At 40.9% G+C, this 21,189-nt stretch overlaps 1 protein-coding gene across 1 annotated transcript in view; it reads right to left on the bottom strand.

Moving 5' to 3' along the window:
• KATNBL1 (katanin regulatory subunit B1 like 1) overlaps window positions 1-10,970 on the bottom strand; it is a 42,027-nt gene extending 31,057 nt beyond the window's left edge. The window contains exon 1 of the mRNA XM_028119542.2: window positions 10,832-10,970. The gene's annotated coding sequence lies outside the window, so the exon portion shown is untranslated. The remainder of the gene's footprint in view (window positions 1-10,831) is intronic.
• Window positions 10,971-21,189: the final 10,219 nt, after the last annotated feature.

The raw sequence follows: 21,189 nt of genomic DNA, 5'->3' as shown, positions 1-21,189 counted from the left end.
CTTAACGATATTTAAAGCGTCATTTTAGGGGCGCCCTAGGTGACTCAGCTGGTTAAGCATCTGCCTTTGGCTCAGGTCATGATCCCAGAGTCCTGGGATGGAGTCCAGCATCAGGCTTCCTGCTCCGTGGGGAGCCTACCTCTCCCAGTCTCCCTCTGCCTGCCTCCCCCTGCCTGCCACACTCCCCCTGCTTGTGTGCACATGGGCGCTCTGTCAAACAAATAAATCTAAAAAAAAAAAAAAGTCATTTTACAGAGTAACAACAGCTTTTAGTCCAGTAGGACTCACCCAGTGTTCTCAATGAGGGTATCACTAAATTTTAATCAAGGTGGTAAATTTATTTTCATAACTATAACAAAGATGATCAAAACAAATGTTGGGCTGAACAGAGTATGTGACCTAGTGCAGAACAGTTAAAATTTATCATAACGACTAAAAAAGATACTTTAATATCAAGCCATATTAAAAAAATAATTCCATGATTTCCTAAAGGTGACATTCTTTTCTTAGGTATATTTGGACAAGGGGGCAGTGGCTTACAAAGACTGCAACACTGTACTCAAAAAGTGACAAAGTGAATGGCATTGTTAATGTGCTATTTTTTTTTTAAAGATTTTATTTGTTTATTTGTCAGAGAGAGAGAGAGAGAAACAGCAAGCACAAGCAGGGAGAGAAGCAAGCAGAGGGAGAAGCAGGCTCCCTACTAAGCAAGGACCCTGGGATCATGACCTGAGCCAAAGGCAGACGATTAACGGACTGAGCCACCCGGGCGCCCCTAATGTGCTGTTTATAAACTAAATGAAACACTAATATCTTGGTAGAAAAACGATACATTCTGTTGACATGTTTGGAGCCTTTTAATCCTGTCTAGATACGAATCTGATTGAGGGTTAACATTTTGAAAGAATATCTCAGTTACGGGGCGCCTGGGTGGCTCAGTTGGTTAAACGACTGCCTTCAGCTCAGGTCATAATCTCAGGGTCCTGGGATCGAGCCCCGCATCAGGCTCCCTGCCCGGCAGGAAGCCTGCTTCTCCCTTTCCCACTCCCCCTGTTTGTGTTCCCTCTCTCAATGTCTCTGTCTGTGTCAAATAAATAAATAAAATCTTAAAAAAAAAAGAATATCTCAGTTACATGGGTCATGGCTTGGTGGGCAGGAGGTGAATAACAATAGAGAAGAAGAAAAAGAAGCACAGAAACAAGTATAAGCAGTGCTTATTCATGCAGCCTCCAGGGAAATGGTGCCCCATCAAATTCCTGGATGTCTAATGCACTTGCTCGGTTTATTCCTATTTGAGGAAATGGATTTACCAAGTTATCAGAGCCTGATATTATTACTCAAATCATAAAATTAAGTACCCTTATTCTGATTCCATGTTCAGAATGACTCAAAGCCCCTGAAACTTGGAATAAACCACAAGGGTTTTTTATTTGCTGATTCATCACATCTTCTATTAATTCAGTCCACCATGCACGGAAGGCTGGTTTGAGAAATAATATCATATTCAGGAAGGCAGATCAAGCATGAAAATACAGATTTTTGGAGATTCAATGGGTACAAGAATGATAATACATCATTTCAATCAATTAGACCAAAATGAATTCCAACTCTCTTATGACTGAATTACCCTGAAATGAAAATTATAAAACTGATGCTATGTGGGAATTACCATTCCCATCACCTCTTCCTTATTTTAAATAATTAAGTCCACTGAGTATACTACATTAAGGAACTGGTATTAATAATGGGAAAAAAAAGTCAGCTGAATTCTGAGAACTAGGTGGCTGCTTATCATCACATTTACCAGTAATTGTGGAGCTACAGACTTAATTTTTTCAATTCCTTACACTGGAAAGTGTGCAGGGCAGGGGTAGGTGCAGAAAAGTATGTTACAACTTACGTACAAACAAAATGTGTATGTGAGTGATTGCCTGTATATTCCCTGAATATCTCTGAAAGGTTAAAGAAGAAACTGGGGACAAAAGTCACTTCTAAAGAGAGGATAAGTGTGGCTGGGGGATGAGATGAGAGGGAGACTTTTCCCTTTTGGACTTTCTGAATTTTGTATCAAATGCAAGTATTATTTTTTAACTAAATTAAAATGTATTGATAGTAGGGCACCTGGCTGGCTCAGTCGGTAAGAGTGTGTGATTCTTGATCTCCGGGTTGTGAGTTCGAGCCCCAAGTTGAGTGCAGACATTACTTAAAAATAAAATCTTTATTCCCCCTCCTCCCCCCGCAACAGGCTCTTAACTACAGAGAACAAGCTGAGGGCCCCTGGAGGGGAGGTGGGTGGGGGATGGGTTAAATGGGTGATGGGTATTAAGGAGGACACTTGTGATGAGCACTGAGTGCTATAAGTGATGAATCACTAAATTCTACACCTAAAACTAATATTAAATTGTATGTTAACTGGAATTTAAATAAAAACATGAAAAAAGAAAATATTTAAAAAAAAAATAATAAAATGTATTGATAGTATAATATACATCTCTTCTTAAATGGCTAAACACCTGAATCTTTAGGAAGACTTAGGGTTTCTAAAGCCAAGTAGATGATTATCTTAGCATGTTTTGGTGAATATCTCTTATTCTCCCTGTTAGAATATTCCAGTATTTTTCTGGAAATATTCATAGGGAAGAAAAATAATCCTTTCTGTCTTCTTAAACTCAGAAATGTATATAAATATATACATACATAAGACAACATCACCTTAAGGATCCTTTCTGACCCCTTGTTTAGCTACTAAAGGTATTTCTGATACTTTCAAGATAAATAAGACTCTATGTATGAAAGGATATTCCAGTAAGATATACAACTCCAAAAAAGACAAACTAATATAAACTAATTTTAATATTCTATCTTCATGATTTGGACTGAGGTTACCAATCTATAACACCTGTGCCTAATTTTGAAGTCAATGGTGCGGGTGGGGAGTATACCTTAAAAGGGTAGATTGCCCTTTGAGAATTCAACAACAAAAGATGATGCTAGGGTCCTTTTATAACAATAGTTCTTAATCCTTCTTACACTCCAACACTTACAAGGATTACCACATATCCCTATCCATTACAGTGGTTTGTTACCATTATGTCCCCTGGGCTGAAATCAGAATATATACTGAAATCTGAAAATGCCCCCTTCTCTTAGGGAACACCCTTTTCCAGCATAGGAATCACACACTGCCTTAATAAGGTATAATGACACCCAGGTCTAAAACTTAACTGTAACCAAATTTAACATATTAACCTCATTTAAAAAAAAATCGCCCCTCTCAATGTTTCCCCTCAACTTTGAACTCATATCACCAACTGCCTGTGAGTAGCACCACGTGGATGTCAGTTCCACAGTCAACAATTCTTGAACTTAACATATTGAAAATAGAACCCTTAATATCCATCCTTTCAAATCTGATCCTCTCAACTGTTCCTAATTCAGTAAATAGAACCATAATCCTCCCAGTTGCTGAAAGCCCCAAAGGATTCATTCTTATTTTCTCTTTTCATAAATTCCCTATCTCCAATCCGTTGATTCTGCCTTTTTAACATATTCCCAAACTTCATTTCTCTCCAATTCTGATACCACCATCCTAGACCAAACTACCATCATTTCTCCCTTGGACTGTATCGGTTTCCTCCTAAATCCTCTAGCCACTGGACTTCTACCCTTGAATACACCAAGTTTATTTCCATTTTGTGGCCAAACCATTCCTTCTGCTTAAAGCATTCCTCCCATATACTCCCAGGGCTACTACTTCTCAGCTCAGATGTTACCCACCCAAGAGCATTTCCCTGACCACCCAATCAAGAATAACCCCAACCTCACCTCCATTCTCTATACCAGCACCTTGAACTTTTTTTTCCCCACCAGAGCAATTATCAGTATCTGAAATTAGCTTGCTTATTTGCTAATTGTTCATGTCCTCCTAACTAGACTGTGAGCTCCATGACAGCAGGAATCATGTTCACTGTATCTAGAAAAGTGCTTGGCACATAGTGGGTGCTTAATAAACAGTTGATGAACAAAGGAACCTATCTAAAGAAAGACAATGTCAACCATGAAAGATAATGGTCAGCTGGAGTGAGGCATCACAAAGTATTATTGAAAAATGTCAACGGGAGAGTGCCTGTGGTTAACATTAAAACTGTGCCATGATATTCCAATTCTCCTTTCAGATACATCGTAAGTTTATATTTGCCCATCATCTTGAAGTTAGGTATGGTCATGAGTTGCTCTTGCCAATGAAATATAAACAGAAACCTTTGAGAGCCACTTTGTGTGACTGACTCCTATCACCATCACTCTACTGTGGCAACTAGCAACAGGACAGAGATTAAGGTTCCATCTGTCCACATTCCTTAGCAAGGATAACATAGAGCTGAGCCCCCAGATAACTCACATGTAAGATGAATCAAGGAGAAATAAACCTTAGTTATTTGAAGCCACTGAGATTTGGGGGTTGTTACTGTAAAATAACACAGGCCATCCAGAGTGATAAACCATCCTAACAATGTTGTGGGCACATAATAATGTAGTCAGTCTCACTAAGTAGTGAAGTGATGCCACTAAGTATACACAAGTAATTTCCTTATGGTTATTATTCAGTTTCCAAATAGGTCTACCAACAAGAAGAGAAAAAACTGTTTACATGGAGTTTATGAATTCCTGTCCCTGATGCTATTTTTCAATAAGTATTTCCCAAATAATGAATGCCACCCTATACAGGCATACCTACTAGCCTTTCCTTACCTGGAAACAGGTGAGAATAACTGTGCTTGTTTATTATCTACACCAACTATTCAATAATTAAATAGTTACTGAGTTCAGGTCATTGTGGAGGAAACAGACTAGAAAAGTAGACTGGATAAAAAGTACAAGTCCCTGGTACTGGGTCAGGAACATGGACTTTAATTTTATAGACAAAATACACTTACTGAGAAGCTTCGTATAGGAATCGTATGATTAAAAACTATTCTTGGGGCACCTGGCTGGCTGTCGGTAAAGCAGGAGGCTCTTGAACCCAGGGTCATGAGTTTGAGCCTCACAATGGGTACAGAGATTACTTAAACTTCTTTTAATTTTTAAAAAACTATTCTTGAAGATTATTTTATTTTACTTTATTTTCTTAAGATTTTATTTATTTATTTGACAGAAAAAGAGATAGCGAGAGAGGGAACACAAGCAGGGGGAGTAGGAGAGGGAGAAGCAGGCTTCCCGCTGAGCAGGGAGCCTGACGCCGGGCTCGATCCGAGGACCCTGGGATCATGTCCTGAGCCGAAGGCAGATGCTTAACGACTGAGCCACCCAGGCGCCCCAAGATTATTTTATATGGCAGTTGTAGAAATAGGATGATTGGAATAGGAATGCCAAGAGTACTAATATCCAACAGCTGTGCCATGAATCCTCCACAGACGAAAGGCCTAATTTTAATCAATCTATATGATTTATTTTGGTTACAACACTAAACATACTGTTAATGATGGTACTAAGTGGTATAGCAAATAAGCAAGGCCTAAGTTGTTGGGTTTTTTAAAGATTTTATTTACTAAAAAAAAATCACTGGCAGGAAAAAGATTTTACTTATTTGAGAGTGCATGAGCAAAGATTTTATTTATTTGAGAGAGAAAGAGAGAGTGCATGAGCAGGGGGAGGGGCAGAGGGAGAGGGAGAAGTACACTCCCTGATGAGCAGAGAGCCCAGATGTGGCTCAATCCTGGGACTCTGGGACCATGACCTGAGATGAAGGCAGATGCTTAATGGACTGAGCCACCCAGGTGCCCCAGCAAGGCCTAAGTTTTTGCAAATAAAAGGCACACTCAAAAGTCAAAGTTGCACTAAAGTAAGATCTGGTAATGGACAAAACTGTACTCTGAACATGAGGGGCAATCAGGTCAGTAATTACTACAGAGTTCTGAAAGGCAACCAAGTGAACAATAGATGCTTTACTATCAGTTAGAGGTATTTTTGTATTATAGGAATGCCTGGGTGGTAATCAAGTTGGTTTGTATTTTGAGTTCTTTCAAGAAACTCAGAGCATCTGTGCAGTACTCCAACAAGCTTGTTTCTTCCTCAACAACAATCCATTCCTTTCGTTCAACAAATATTAAGTACATATTACAGGCTAATTACCATTCTTGGCACTGAGAAAACACGAGTGAACAAAGCAATGATCCCTCCCCTCCTGGAGCTTTATGCTAGTGGCACTTAAATTCCATTCTAAAATTTCTCCCCCAATCCTATTATATGGGAGTAGCTTTTACAAATGCCTGTGGCAGATATCTGATTAATGAACACTAAGATGTGAAAGACTAATAGTCTCACCAGAGATAATTACCCTTGAAAAGTAAATACTTCACAGATTCAGACTCTTAGAACTGGGAAGCACCTCGGAGATAATTTCAATTTACAAATTAGATTAAGGGATCTGCCCAAGAACACTCAGTCACCAGTAGGAGAGCAAAGCCTAGAACTGTGACTTCCAATTAGTGCCTTTTCCATATAACACCAAGCTGCCTGTTTTAAGATTACACTAGTGAGAAGAAGAGATGCTAGAATGGGCATTCATGATTCATACATAGGTGATACGTTCCTGGATGACTGTTCAAGGCAAAAAGAATTTCAGGCAGTGTGTAAACTGGAGAGGGGGTTATAGGGGAAGCAAACTGGGGGTACCTTTCACAAGACTCTTTCTCCCATCTCTACCCCCATCATGTCCCCAAAACAAAGACAGTAAATACAAAACTTCTCCAAAGTTAATGCATATTAGAGGAGATACTTGGACATGAGCACGAAGTAGTAAACACAGCATTTGAATCTAACAATGTCAAACTGTACCTTATCCAAGTTGTATGTTCCCAGTAAAGGTACCATTTGTATTAAGTTTAAGGTTTTTTTTTTTTAATTACTTTCCTAAAAACATTTACCAGAAAGCACCAAATTAACTGATATGGGTCATGGGTATGATGATTGATAAAATAGTAATGTAATATTGATGAGGGTGATGTTATGAGGCACCAGGCAAGCATTTTTAAGGATAATGCCTCTTCCTCCACAAAACAGTATACTCATCTCTTGCTTAAAAACTGTACCAATCTATACATTTGAAAAACCCAAACTCGTCCTTTAATCTCTCAAAGATTCATGAACCAACCTGAGACTTACTTAGTATTCTAATAGAAACTGCATTTTAAAAAACTTTCCAAGAGGGAAAAGACTTGCTAAGAATTGAAAAATAAGCTTTGTACTAAAAAAACCAAAACAAAAACAAAGAAAAATTTTAAGAGTTCTACGAAGAAAAAAAGTTTTAGGAAGAATGTAAACTGACAGGCAGCAAGGGTCCCCATTAAAATCTCATTATGGGTGTCTGTGATGGCAGTTTCTATATCTAAGGTGAAAATTATTATGAGAAACCCCCCTCAAAAAAATTATTATGAGACTTCCAATTTATTTCAGTAGCTCTGCCATTTTTTTTAGCTTCCAAGGTTTAAAACACTGAAGATTCCATAGACTTTTGCCCCTATTATTTTCTATAGTTAATCAGTCACCATATTCTATTTCTTCCTTCAAAATGTCTCTTTTGAATATAAGCAAAATTCCCAATTTCAAAAGAACACACACACAACAAAGACTGTGACTATTAAAAAGAGCATTTTTCAAGCAATGGCAAATACTCACGACATGCTGAGTCAAAAAAAAAAGGCAGAACAATAAAAACCCACAGGGAGAAAAATGTATAATCCTAGTTTTATAGAGAGGAAAATAATCATCAGCATAAAAAAATTTTGAAATAGGGATGCCTGGGTGGCTCAGTCAGTTAAGCGTCTGCCTTTGGCTCAGGTCATGATCCCAGGGTCCTGGGATTGAGTCCCATATCGGGCTCCCTGCTCAGTGGGGAGCCCGCTTCTCCCTCTGCCTGCCCTCCCCCTGCTGGTGCACTTTCTCTCTCTGACAAATAAATAAAATCTTTAAAAAAAATTTTTTTTCTTTTTTAAAAACACCATATGAAAATGTTAACAGTTGTTCTTTTTGCTGGGGGGAGGGGCGGTGGGAGGTTCTAAGTGCTTTTAATTTTTTTTTCACACTCTCTACATTTCCAAAATTTCCTACAATGAACATGCATTATTTTCAGTGAAGAGTCATTATTTTCAAACTCAGAAAAAAATGTCATTTAAATAATTGTCTCATTTTACCACTACATGTCATTCTCACTGCCCTCATCCTATTTCCTTACAGCCTCCCCTCCTCCCTGGACTCCAACAACAGCCTCCTTCTTTAGGTCTCTGAGCCAGCTTCCCCTAGCTTTAATATTACTTGTACTCATGCTCCTAACATTCATCATTCATACTTATATAAAGCACATGGAAGCAGAGGCTGGCCATATAAACAATAAGCTCACAACAGGGTTTCTCACCCTCAATACCACCGACATTTGGGGTAATTATTTCTTATGGAGGGGCTGTCTTATTGCAAGATGTTTAGCAGCAGCGTTCCTGGCCTCTATCCAGCAGATGCTAGCAGCACCTCCCCCAATTCTAGTCATGACACTGCCAAATGTCCCGAGGGACAAAAACTGTCCCCAGTTGAGAGCCACTGATTTAAAAGTTTTAAACTTCCAAAATCATCTGTGTATATACATATATGTCAAGCCTAAACTTCTTTCCCATGTGTGTCTTATACAATTATACTTATTCTCAGTCTTGCCCACATAATCTCCTGTTTCTCAAAAGGAACTTTCCAAATAGATCAGGTCCACGGTTTCCTAGAAAAATAATTTCATTCTTACTTTCAAGTCTTTGACACACTGTTTCCTCACTAAAATTCCTCATTCACACTTCTATTCAATGCCCTACACCTATCCTTTAGTAGCTGGGTCTTTGCAGAAGCATTACCGTTCAGCCTAGTTCAGTTCACCATACACCGTCTGCACTAAACAACAGTATTTTATATTGTTGCTGTTAATCTCATATCCCAAACTAAGGTTTGTTGCCCTGGCACATTTCTTTTGTATAAACAATTGCACCTAACACTGCTGGGCATAGAGACAATCAAAAGCTGATAACTGATGAATGAAATTTAAATGCTCTGCTGTAAATCACTATAAACTGATTTCTTATGAAATGATTTTGCTTATTTCTTGTCATGGAGCTGTAAGTATAATCATTCCAAGTACAGAGTAACCAGGGGCGCCTGGATGGCTCAGTCGCTAAGCGTCTGCCTTCGGCTCAGGTCATGATCCCAGGGTCCTGGGATCGAGCCCCCCATCGGGCTCCCTGCTCAGCGGGAAGCCTGCTTCTCCCTTTCCCACTCCCCCTGCTTGTGTTCCTGCTCTCGCTCTGTCAAATAAATAAATAAATAAAATCTTAAAAAAAAACAAAAAAACAAATACAGAGTAACCACTCAATGGTATTTCAAAACAAAAATATATAATGGTATATTTTAAGGAATATATAGGTTTCAAACTGTTCTCTACACTGTCAGGAATGATATAAAGTAATTAAAATTATAAACTACAACACAAACATGAACTTTATGAACTCCATTTATCTTAAAATATCCAGCGGAATTTTTGCTCACTGCACAAAATTTAAGGATGGTCAACAAGAGCAGAGAACTCAGTTGAATAGTGTGTGAGTGTATATATATATATACACGAACACACTTCACATATATCCCCAGTTGAGAAAAATAAATGAAAGAGCTTTGTAAAGTAAAAAGAGTCACGATATAAAGGATGCAGTTAAAGAAGCATAGTTAAAAGCATGAAGCCTGCCTGCTTGGGTCCCAAATATATTAGCTGCGTGTCCTTGTACAAGTTACTCAACTTCTCTGTGTCTCAGTTTCCTCCTTGTCAAAAAGGGGATAATAATAGTATCCGTCCCAAAGTATAGAGCTCTCAAACTGTGCTTAGCATATAGAACACCTCCCCAAAATATTTACATTATTACAATGCTAGTTATTAGCCAAGTAAAAGCCTCAATGTATAAAGTTCTGATTCAAGTCTGAAGCAGGTTCAAACAAAACAGAATAAACTACTGACACAAGTTTAAGCTATTATTAGGTGGTCTAGGTTCTCAGAAATTTTTGCTAGTGCTAAACTATCACACAACTAATTTTTGTCAGTTTTTTTTCTTTTAATCTGCAAAGGAACTGACATAGACACCTCTGTTTTCAAGGAACTTTACAAGCCACAAGAAAACAATTGAACTCTTTGTTATCTCCATATTTAAAAGCGTGGTAAAAGCCTAGGTACTGTTACAGAACAACTTTTCAGAAAATACAATGAGATTTTTAAAGTTGCAATCAGCAATTCTTACGCAGTTATGTCAAGCTTTTGTCCAGCTAAACAAAAGCTTATCTGTCAGGGAACCACGGACCCGTCAGAAAATAAGGAAATACCAAGGCCCGGCCTAGGCGGCTCGGGAAAACAGGTCCTCAAAGAGACCGCCGCAGACGCGTTCCGTCCTTCCCCCTCCCCGGCGTGCAGCAGTCGGCCCCACCCGCAGATAAATTAAGTGACAGCTGGCCGCGTCCACGCCTCTCCCCGCTCGGGCCCCTTGGCGCCCCCCCCACCCCGCCCCTGGCGCCCCCCACCCCGCCCCGCGGCGGCCTCCAGCGCCCGCCGCCCGGATGCTCCTCGCCGCGGCGGGGCAGGGGCTCCCGCCCGGAGACCGCGGCCTCACCGCCCCGCCCCCGACCCCGCAGCCGGCTCGGCGGAGCGGAGGCCGCCGCGGGGCCTCAGGTGGGCCCAGGGCGCGTCCGGGCGCGAGGAGACGCGCGGCCTCCGCAGGGCAGCTGCGGACGCCGGGCTCACGGAGGCCCGGCGGTCACTTACCGGCGCCTCATGGTACCGCGGCGCCTCAACCCAGCCCCGGGACTAACCAACTACGCCCGGCAGCCCAGGACGTCCCTCGGCTCCCGGGCCGAGCCCCACTCAGAGCCATTCAAACGCGGCCACGCGCGCAGCCCGCCGGGATAGCTTCCCCGGGGCGGTCTGGCCGGCTCCGCCCAACGCTGGCTCCGCCCTCCTCGGGTCGCGCAGGACCGGAGAGAGGGGGAAGAGGACGTGTGGCCATCACGCCCCCTGGTGGCCACGGGCCCGCACGGTAGTCTTGCAATGGGGCGGCAAGTAATAAGGCTGTAGGAACTGAGGGTCATCAAAGAATGACCCTGAGCTAGTGACAGTCTGGTGAGGGAGACCATGCCTTAAGTGTTGTCCCAGGAGATGAAACTATCTGCTATAAGTGCACGGAAAGGTGCACGGAGAGATGTATTCATTCACTCCCATTTAAATGCACTAAGGTGAAGCACTTAAAAAGCATGGACCCTGGAGCTACCTGATCTTGAGCAAGTCACATAAATTCCTGTGTGTTTTGGTTTGCCCATCTGTAAAATGGGGATTATAATGGTATCTGCCTCACAGCTGTGAGGATTAAATGAATTCATACATATAAAATACTTAGAGGGATGTGTCTGGCATATGGTAAGCACTATACCATTGTTAGCTATTATGTTTCCATTCCTAATATGTGTCAGACTCTGTGTTAGACTCTTAAGAACACAAGAAATATAGGGGCACCTGGGTGGCTCAGTCGTTAAGCGTCTGCCTTCGGCTCAGGTCATGATCCCGGGGTCCTGGGATCGAGCCCCGCATCGGGCTCCCTGCTCAGTGGGAAGTCTGCCTCTCCCTCTCCCGCTGCTTGTGTTCCCGCTCTCGCTGTGTCTCTCTCTGTCAAATAAATAAATAAAATCTTAAAAAAAAAAAACACAAGAAATATGTATGATGCAAACCCTATCCCCCAGAAGCAAGCTCAGGCTTTTTGGGGTGGGAAACACTGGAATATGAGATTAGGGTTGGGTCTGTCCCTCACCAACTTTTAATCACTGAGGAAAATTCTCTTCATCATAGTAGAGACAGAATACCCATCTTCAAAGGTAAACCACTGGGCAAGGTTAACCAAATTGTGACAGGAGCAAGATTGATCTCTGCTAGGCCTCTCACCCCTCGCAGAAGACAATCAAGTGGTGCGTTCTTCTTCTTCTTTTTTTTTTTTTTTATTTATTTGACAGAGAGAGACACAGCGAGAGAGGGAACACAAGCAGGGGGAGTGGTAGAGGGAGAAGCAGGCTTCCCGCCGAGCAGGGAGCCCGATGTGGGGCTTGATGTGGGGCTCGATCCCAGGACACTGAGACCATGACCTGAGCCAAAGGCAGATGCTTAACGACTGAGCTACCCAGGCGCCCCTAAGTGGTGCATTCTTGATGAAACATTTCCTCACTGCAATTACCAAATTCCTTGACTCACTTTTTTTAGGCTCTTTTTTCCTGAACTCTCCAGGGCTTGCCTAAGCAATGGGTTGCTCATGTTTGGTTCGACAATATTTTTGAGGGACTACCATGTGCCAGGCTGACATTGTACCTGCTGCCACAGATAGCCGGGAGAGCTCATAGCGGCTTGGACAAACAGGAAAAGGGATCATTCCAATACACTGTGGTGAGTGCAATGATAAAAGGTATATACTAAATGTTATGGGAGTTCAGAGTAATGGGAGGCCTGGTAGACAAACTAATCAGAACTAAAATGTCATTAGATGATAAAAGCAATGCATTTTTCTCCCCTAGTAACTTAATGCAAAAAATTAAGTAATGATGAAAGTTTGGGCCACTACTTTAGGTTGATGGGAGAAATCTTTTAACATATATTTTGCATAAGTAATGCCTTTGAGAGCCAAGCACAAGCAGGCACATGCCTATGTGTAGGGCCACACCTGTAACAGGTGGGACTATTGAGAGACTCCGGAAGGGTGAGTGGGGGAAGGGAACAGGAACCTTGGGTTCTAGGGGTGTGCAACATAGAACATTTCTTGAGTATGACTTGTATTAAGTAGGTGTGCTATTTTAAAGAAAATAAAAATCCAACACACATGGGTGAAGTCACTTTCTCTCAAGCTATTTCTTCATCACTATCATCATAAACAGGAATTTCCTGATGACCCACAAAAGGCACCATGTGGGGCCCTCATCAGAAAAGGAGGAAAAGAGTGTAAGACACAGTACTTTACCTCAAGGGAGGCTAGTTGATGAGAGAAGACAAATAACGGAGTCCTAGGACTCAAGGGAATCTGCTGTGTTAACATAGAAGGATCTCAGCTAAAACAAGGCCTCAGGTTGTCTGAGGCCAGAGGAGAATCCCAGTATTCACATTTCTAGAGCTTCTTAGGGCATAGTCTCTCAGGCAGTTTGTCTCTAGACTCAGATTCTGAGGTTATACCAGTGATGAGCAGCCCTGGCCCATAGGTCTCATGTGGCTGCCAAGTGTCAACTTAAGGTGAAAATACAGAAATTTGCCTTCATATTGCTATGTTTGAAATATATACCATTTTAGTGATGAGAATGCAGGTCAGTTTTCTTCATTGACATTTTTAGTCAACCAAAGTTGAATTCTTTTCCCTTGGAGCCCAATCAAGGTTTTTTCTTTTATAGATAAAAAAAAAAAAAAAAGAGGGGCACCTCGCTGGTTCAGTTGATAGAGCATGCAACTCTCAATCTCGAGTTTGTGAGTTCAAGTCCCACAATCTGTATAGAGATTACTTAAAAAAATAAATTTTAAAAAAGTGCAGCCCATACATATTTTTATTTTCCCTCCACCAGTCCTTGTGCATAGAAAGTTGTGCACTGCTCACCCTCACCTTGAGCGGTCTCCAAGGGAATTTACTCCCCTGGCCATTCCCTCATTCCTTCCTTCTGAATACCTTATATTCCTTGCCTCTGAATGAACAGGCAGGTAAGTCAGCCTTTCTGCCCCCACCCCATCTGCCTTTCTTAGGGGTATGGACGTCATTCAGGGGTGTATAGAGTAACCCCGACCATAAACACTCATATGAGAAAAGAATTCTCATGCAAAGTCTTATGCCTCCTTCTAACTGGACCATTGGGGAGGATCGTGGGGGAAGATGTGAAACAGGCTTGAGAAGCTGGACAGGATTTTGACAAGCAGGGTGCTGTGGACATTTGGGGGGCAGGGGAGGGAGTGCAAAGTAAGTTCTAGGACCACTGTCTCTCCCAGTTTGAGTAAGTGGAGGTAGCTCTGCAGAGTGGCGAGAGCAAAGACTGAAAATGTATGTAGTCACTTGACAGGTTGTGAAGATCTGGAGTGATCAAGCAAAGGTTTTTGGGAAAGAAAAAAATCACTAGAAACACTTAAAAGTCTATTACTCATGGATAAGCACTATTTCCATTTGAATATGTGTTTTTTTCAGATATTTTACTATGCAAATGTAGCTATGTCTAAGAACAGAAATGAGATTATATCTTACTTACAACTTTGTAAACTGCTTTTTTATGAGAAATATCATATTACATATGTCAATCCATGACAATTAATATAAGTGTACATAATAAAAATGGCAGTTAAAAAAAAGGCATAGGCATTGAGGGAGGCAGTGATGAAGTTAAATCAGTACTTTAGAAGGATTAATCTGTCACCGGGTTGCAAGATGGCTAGTGGGAGGGAGGGAGGTTTGAGGGCAAGAATGTTAGGTATGAAAGTGTTGTAGTTCAGACCAGAGGTTCAGGGAGCCATAGCTTTTACTGTGCTGTCTGTCATTGTCATCAATGTGGGCTGATGCCAGGCCTGATAAAGGACAATGCTTGAAAAGACCTAAATAAAATACAGTAATAGCTCATCCATTCCATAAGAAACTGCATCCACTGCTCAGCCTCAGAGCCTTTGGAAAATTCCAGGCACTTGACTTTGGCAGTCAATGGGAAATCAATCAATCCTTTTTTTTTCTGCTCCTCCCTTCCCCACCTTCCTGTGTAGACTGTAGAAGGAAGGAATGGCATGAGGGAACATTCTGGTAAGGCCATAGCCATGGAAATTAGCAAATCTCACTCGTAGTTTACCAGATTCGTGATTATTTCAATCACCACCACAGACTGATGCCCTCGATGGTGCAGAAGCAGCAGGGTTTTTTTTGGGGGGGGGGGGAGTTGGAGGGTAGGAGTGGTGGAGATTGTTGATTGGTAGGGGATCCTTCTGTTAAGACAGCTTCTGAGGGTGCCTGGGTGGCTCAGTTGTTAAGCGTCTGCCTTTCGATCAAGTCATGATCCCAGGGTCCTGGGATCTAGCCCCGGATCAGGCTCCCCGCTCCGCGGGATGCCTGTTCTCCGTCTCCCACCCACCCTGCTGGTGTTCCCTCTCTTGCTGTGTCTCTCTCTGTCAAATAAACAAATAAAATCTTTAAAAAAAAAAGTCTTTTTTGGATTAAACAAATATTTATTTACTGTAGTATTTCTCAGTCTTTAAAATACTAACATTAATTGTAATTCTCTAAAAGAAAGATGTATACAGTTTTGCCCAAACTTACCCAAACTCTGAATCCTTTAAAGGGGAGAAAAAAGAAATATTCTAAAGAATTACTCTAATCTGAAAAAAGCAGCAGGACTAGCATGGGTCCTGGGGGATGGGGTGTGGCTCCAGCTGTGGGTCGGGAGGAAAGGAGTGTGGAAGGGGGGATGCCTCGTGATTGGTCAGGGCTGGATGAGAGCAACAGAGCCTGAACATCTGGCAAGAGCTATAAAAGACAAATTGTAAAAAGCCATACCATTTTCTTTGCCTTCTTAAAAAATGAAAACATTGCAAGGCACCTGGGTGTCTCAGTCAGTGAAGCGTCTGACTTCGGTTCAGGTCATGATCTTGGGGTCTTGGGGTGGAACCCTGCATGGGGGTTCCGTGCTCAGTGGGGAATCTGCTTGAGATTCTCTCCCTCTGCCCCTCCACCACACTCATGCTCACTCTCCCTCTCAAATAAATAAATAAAAATCTTAAAAAAAAAAAAACCATGGCTCTTCATGAAACAGCATGTTATAAAACAGTATGCTAAGTAAGTCCAAATATAAATCATAAAAGTCTGGAAGAGTCTGAATCAAAATGTTCATGGGGGAAAATTTTTTTTTGCATGCTATGGTTTGTTATCTTTTTTTACTGAACTATATTTTCCATTTTATATAATAAATGTCCTTCTTCCATAATTAATTTGTAAAAATCACTTTATTAAAGGAACCAATCATAAGCAATTAGGAAATCGAACAAAACTTCTTGTGCAAATTTTTGAATGTTTAGAATTTAATTTGCAGCCTTGGTGATATTATTTTATTACTTGTTATTTTTTTCCCTTTAAGCTAACCCTGGTTAGCTTGATTCATTTGAACGGACCTCTTTTAGAAAGAAACTTTTTCCTACGGCTGCTATAATAAAGTATCAGAATCTGGGTGGCTTAAAACAACAGAAATATAGTCATCCTCAGTTCTGGAGGCTAAAGACCTAAATCAAGGCATTACAGGAAGACGCTCTCTCTGCTGGCTCTAGGGAGGAATCCCCTTCCTGGCCTCTTCCTAGCTTCTGGTGGCTCTGGCAGTCATCAGCTTATAGCTGCATCACTCCCATCTCGATCTCCATTATCACACGGACTTCTTCTTCCCCGTGTATCTGTGCATCTTCTTCTCTTCTTATGAGGACACCAGTCATTGGATTTAGGGTCCACAATCATCCAAAATGACCTCATCTTTCTTTTTTTTTTTTTAAGATTTTATTTATTTATTTGAGAGAGAGAGAATGAGAGATAGAGAGCACGAGAGGGAAGAGGGTCAGAGGGAGAAGCAGACTCCCTGCTGAGCAGGGAGCCCGATGTGGGACTCGATCCCAGGACTCCAGGATCATGACCTGAGCCGAAGGCAGTCGCTTAACCAACTGAGCCACCCAGGCGCCCATGACCTCATCTTTCTAACTACATCTGCAAAGACCCGATTTCCAAATAAGGTCACATTCTGAGTTTCTATCTGGATGGATGTCAATTTTGCGGGACACTATTCAATTTACTATAGAAATAATTTAGTCCACAAACCCTTCAAAGTATAAATTAGCACATTTTGGAGGGCCTCTTTGAGCCTATCAATATTTTAACTATAACCTCTGTGGTAAGCAATCCTAATTACATGACTCTCCTAGACAACTGTGTTGACGAGGTCCCTAGGGATGTTCACAGCAACAATTTTTGTAATAGTGACAAATTGGAACAACCTAAATGTCCATCAACTGGGGACTGGTTAGCTAAATTATCATACATCCATGCCATGTATACTGTATAGCCTTTAAAGGGAGGGAAAAACTGAATGGGAAGAAATCGAGAGGGAGACAAACCATGAGAGACTCTGGACTCCAGGAACCAAACTGAGGGTTACAGAAGGGAGGGGGTAGGGGAATGGGGTAACTGGGTGATGGGTATTAAGGAGGGCACATGTGATGAGCATTGGATGTTATATGCAACTAATGAATTGCTGAACACGACATCAAAAACTAATAATGTTGTTGAATCACAGATCTGTACTTCTGAAACAAATAATGCAATATGTTAAGAAAAAAAAAGAAGAAGATAGCAGGAGGGGAAGAATGAAGGGGAGTAAGTCGGAGGGGGAGAAGAACCATGAGAGACTATTGACTCTGAAAAACAAACTGAGGGTTCTAGAGGGGAGGGGTGGGGGGATGGGTTAGCCTGGTGATGGGTATTCAAGAGGGCACATTCTGTGTGGAGCACTGGGTGTTGTGCACAAACAATGAATCATGGAACACTACATCAAAAACTAATGATGTAATGTATGGTGATTAACATAACAATAAAAAATAAAAAAAACTAATAATGTACTATATGCTGGCTAATTGAACATAATAATAAAAAAAAGAAAAAGAACTGAGTGACAGATATGGAAGACATCGAAGATAAAGTAAAAAAACAAAATTAAGTGCACAGTGTTTAATGTGTTTCCATTTATACAATAAGCTCCCACAAATTAAACAACCCTACATTTATGTTTATGTTTTAAGGGATGACTTTGTCTTTCAAGTACTTACTGTTCTCCTTCGATTTTTCTGAATCGCACTTCACCCTTGTATTAGTCTGCTCAGGCTGCCATAACAAAATACTGTAGATGGGCGGCTTAGACAACAGAAATTTATTTCCTCACAGTTTTGGAGGCTGTGAAGTCTGAGATCAAGGTGCTTGGTGATTCAATTACTGATGAGAGCTCTCTTCCGGGCTTTTGGACAGCCACCTTCTCACTGTGTCCTCACATGGTGGAGTTAGATAGTGAGCTCTCTTGTGTCTCTTTTGAAGGACAGTAATCCTATTACACAAGCCCCACCTTCATGACCTCATCTAACCCTAATTACCTCCCAAGGCTCCAACTCCAAATATAATGGCATTGGGGATTAGGGCTTCAACATATAAATACTGGAGGAACACAATCAGTCCACAACAACCTTCCTTCCAAAAAATTCAGGCCATAAAGCAATGCTTATACGTGAACCAACTTAGGCTTTTAAAAATTAGCACATAGAGGGGCACTTGGGTGGCTCAGTCAGTTGGGTGTCTGACTCTTGGTTTTGGCTCAGGTCATGATCTCAGTGTCCTGAGATCGAGCCTGGCACTTGGTGTGGAGTCTGCTTGTCCTTCTCCCTCTCCCTCTGCTCCTTGAGGCCCTGCCCCACTCGCTCACACGCTCTCTCTCTCTCTGGAATAAATAAATAAAATCTTTTTAAAAAATAGCACATAGGAAAAAGTACCATAAAGGACCTGGATTGGTCATTCAGATACTTGATATAGAGATAGTTCAGCTCACTTCCAAGATAGCTGAAATTAATCATCAGAATGAATCCAGAGTAACCAAGCTTGAAGAAACATGCTAGTCCATCAGCAATGTATCATTATGACTCATGCTATGGTTGTCATTCTTATCCTTTAATAAGATCTGTGGGAATGGCAATCCTCCCAGTTTCCTAAGCAAGTGCTGGAGGGATGTGCTATAATGGGAACTTGTTAAAATGTGAATTGCACAACAGCTCTCCTGAAATGGAAAAAAAAAGGTAATTGCTAAGGAAGAATGGTATTACTAACTAACATTTTCTTCCAGCACTGTCTAGTTCATGTCACTGCTGACAGGGGCATTTCATGACACTGCAGAGCCGTAAACCAGAAATTTTTTTAAAAAGTAATCCACATAGAAATGATGCAGAAATTCAGCACTAACTCGGAAGGTAGTATCTTACAAAAAAAAAAAAAAGAAAGAAAGACCTAAACTTGTTTTTTCCCTGAAGGGGTTTGAAATTTCAAACAGACAAAATGGAGGGGAAAAGTTTCCTCTCGTTAAAACACTTATTAACACAGAATAAATTGCATCTTGAATAAAGTAGTGTAAGGTGGCCCTTTTCAGAAGGCAGTGATGATACTAGAGTCAAATAACACAAATAACTGGGGATTTGCAATGGAAACCCATTTTACAGAAGCTACCAAAAGTCACAGGACCTTTTAGAGCATACTGGAGGAACTGGTTGGACCGTGGAGGAGAGCAGAACTATTATAGAGACAATGTTAAATGGCATAGACCAAAATATAAGACACTATCTATAAAAGCTTCCCTCCACCCCTTTGGAGAGATCCATTCTTGCAAATCTGGTTGTTTGAATAGAAAGTTTCCTTTTTCAGGGCACCTGGCTGGCTCAGTCAGTAGAGCACATGACTCTTGATCTCCAGATGGTGAGTTTGAGCCCCACGTTGGGCGTAGAGCCTACTTAAATTTTTTAAAAAAGTAAATAAATAAAATTTCCTTTTTCAAGTTTCAATCCAAATGCAACTGCTCAGCAAACGGCATGAAGTATTAGAAATAGTCAGCTTCTTAGACCCCTAAAATGGTGGGGGGTGAGATTCAAAAACAAAGACAAAAACTGTGTAGATGGCCGAAATATAAAAGTCAGATGAGGCAACTCACACGACCTATGGAATCATGGTGTGCCTTCTCAGTTTCTTTAATTAAAATCATATTTGCTCAAAGGCACAAAGGGAAGTTTAACATTTATTTTTACAAGTTGAGCATTTCCATTACTGTCTAATTCAAGTTTAGTCCAGTGGCAGGCATGCAAGGAGGCTGCCCCAAACTGCTGATTGTTTGCTTAGATTACTTTGTGTAAGTTCAAACCTTTTAGAGCAGCAAAATGCTCTGGTCAGTGGTTCTTAGTTCTTGCTGCACAGTAGATGCCCATGTTCTACCCTAAGCAAATGAATTAGAATCTCTGGAGTGTGACCCAGGTATCATTTAGTATTTTGAAAGAGCTTCCAAGGTGATTCTCCTGTGAATCCAGGACAGAGAACAATTATGCTTTGAGGTTTGGAAACACGTCATGTTATATTACTAACATTTATACTTTTTTCTAAATCCAAAAGTGGTACCTGCACAATGCAGAGAACTAGGAAAAATATGGAATAGCACAATTTTTTTTTTAAAGATTTTATTTATTTGACAGAGAGAGAGACAGCCAGAGAAGGAACACAAGCAGGGGGAGTGGGAGAGGGAGAAGCAGGCTTCCCGCAGAGCAGGGAGCCCGATGCGGGACTCGATCCCAGGACCCTGGGATCATGACCTGAGCCGAAGGCAGACGCTTAACGACTGAGTCACCCAGGTGCCCCAGGAAAGCACAATTAAAAAAAAATTATCTGAAATCCCATTACTCCTTTATGTGTTTATCATTTTTTCTATGAATATATATGAAAGAGTAATATGCAAAATGTTTTTAAAAATATATTTTAGAATTAGAAGGTAACTTTAGAAGTCATTTAGTAGAAGTCTCTTATTTTATAGATGAAGAAATTAAGGCCAAGAGTTCCTAACTCAAAGTGACACAGGTAGTTCATTTGGAGTCAGGATTAGAATCTAGGTTTCCCTTGATTTTTCTTGAAAAACATAATTTGTAAAAAACAAATAAACAAAAAAACAACTTGAATCCTCGAGTTTAATTTCAACTTGAAACTGTTTTTATAAAGGATCTATTATTTCTTATGATATTCTAATAATCTTAAAAAAAAAAACAAAAACAAAACCAAGCAGAGCTTTTCAAGGACTACATTCATCTTTCTCCTGAAAAATTCTAGCATGCTTGCAGAAAGTTGCCTTCATCGTATTCTATGGAACACTGACTCCATAGGAAGTTTATAGCTGTGATAAGGGAAAATAAAAGTGGGGGGAGCTTCTTATTTAGGTGAATGGGAAGCAGAATTAAAGGAGATTCTTTATTGAATCATTTCTCATGGTTTTAATGTTATACTAATCCCACTGAGAATCTCTAAGATGTGTGTACAGAAGAGC

The sequence above is a fragment of the Eumetopias jubatus genome, unplaced genomic scaffold, assembly GCF_037043125.1.
Source record: "Eumetopias jubatus isolate StellerSeaLion01/CBP00866 unplaced genomic scaffold, mEumJub1_p1.0 scaffold_7, whole genome shotgun sequence".
Lineage (NCBI taxonomy): Eukaryota > Metazoa > Chordata > Mammalia > Carnivora > Otariidae > Eumetopias > Eumetopias jubatus.
Note: the sequence above shows the minus strand (reverse complement) of the source record. Positions and strands in the feature narration are given on the sequence as shown.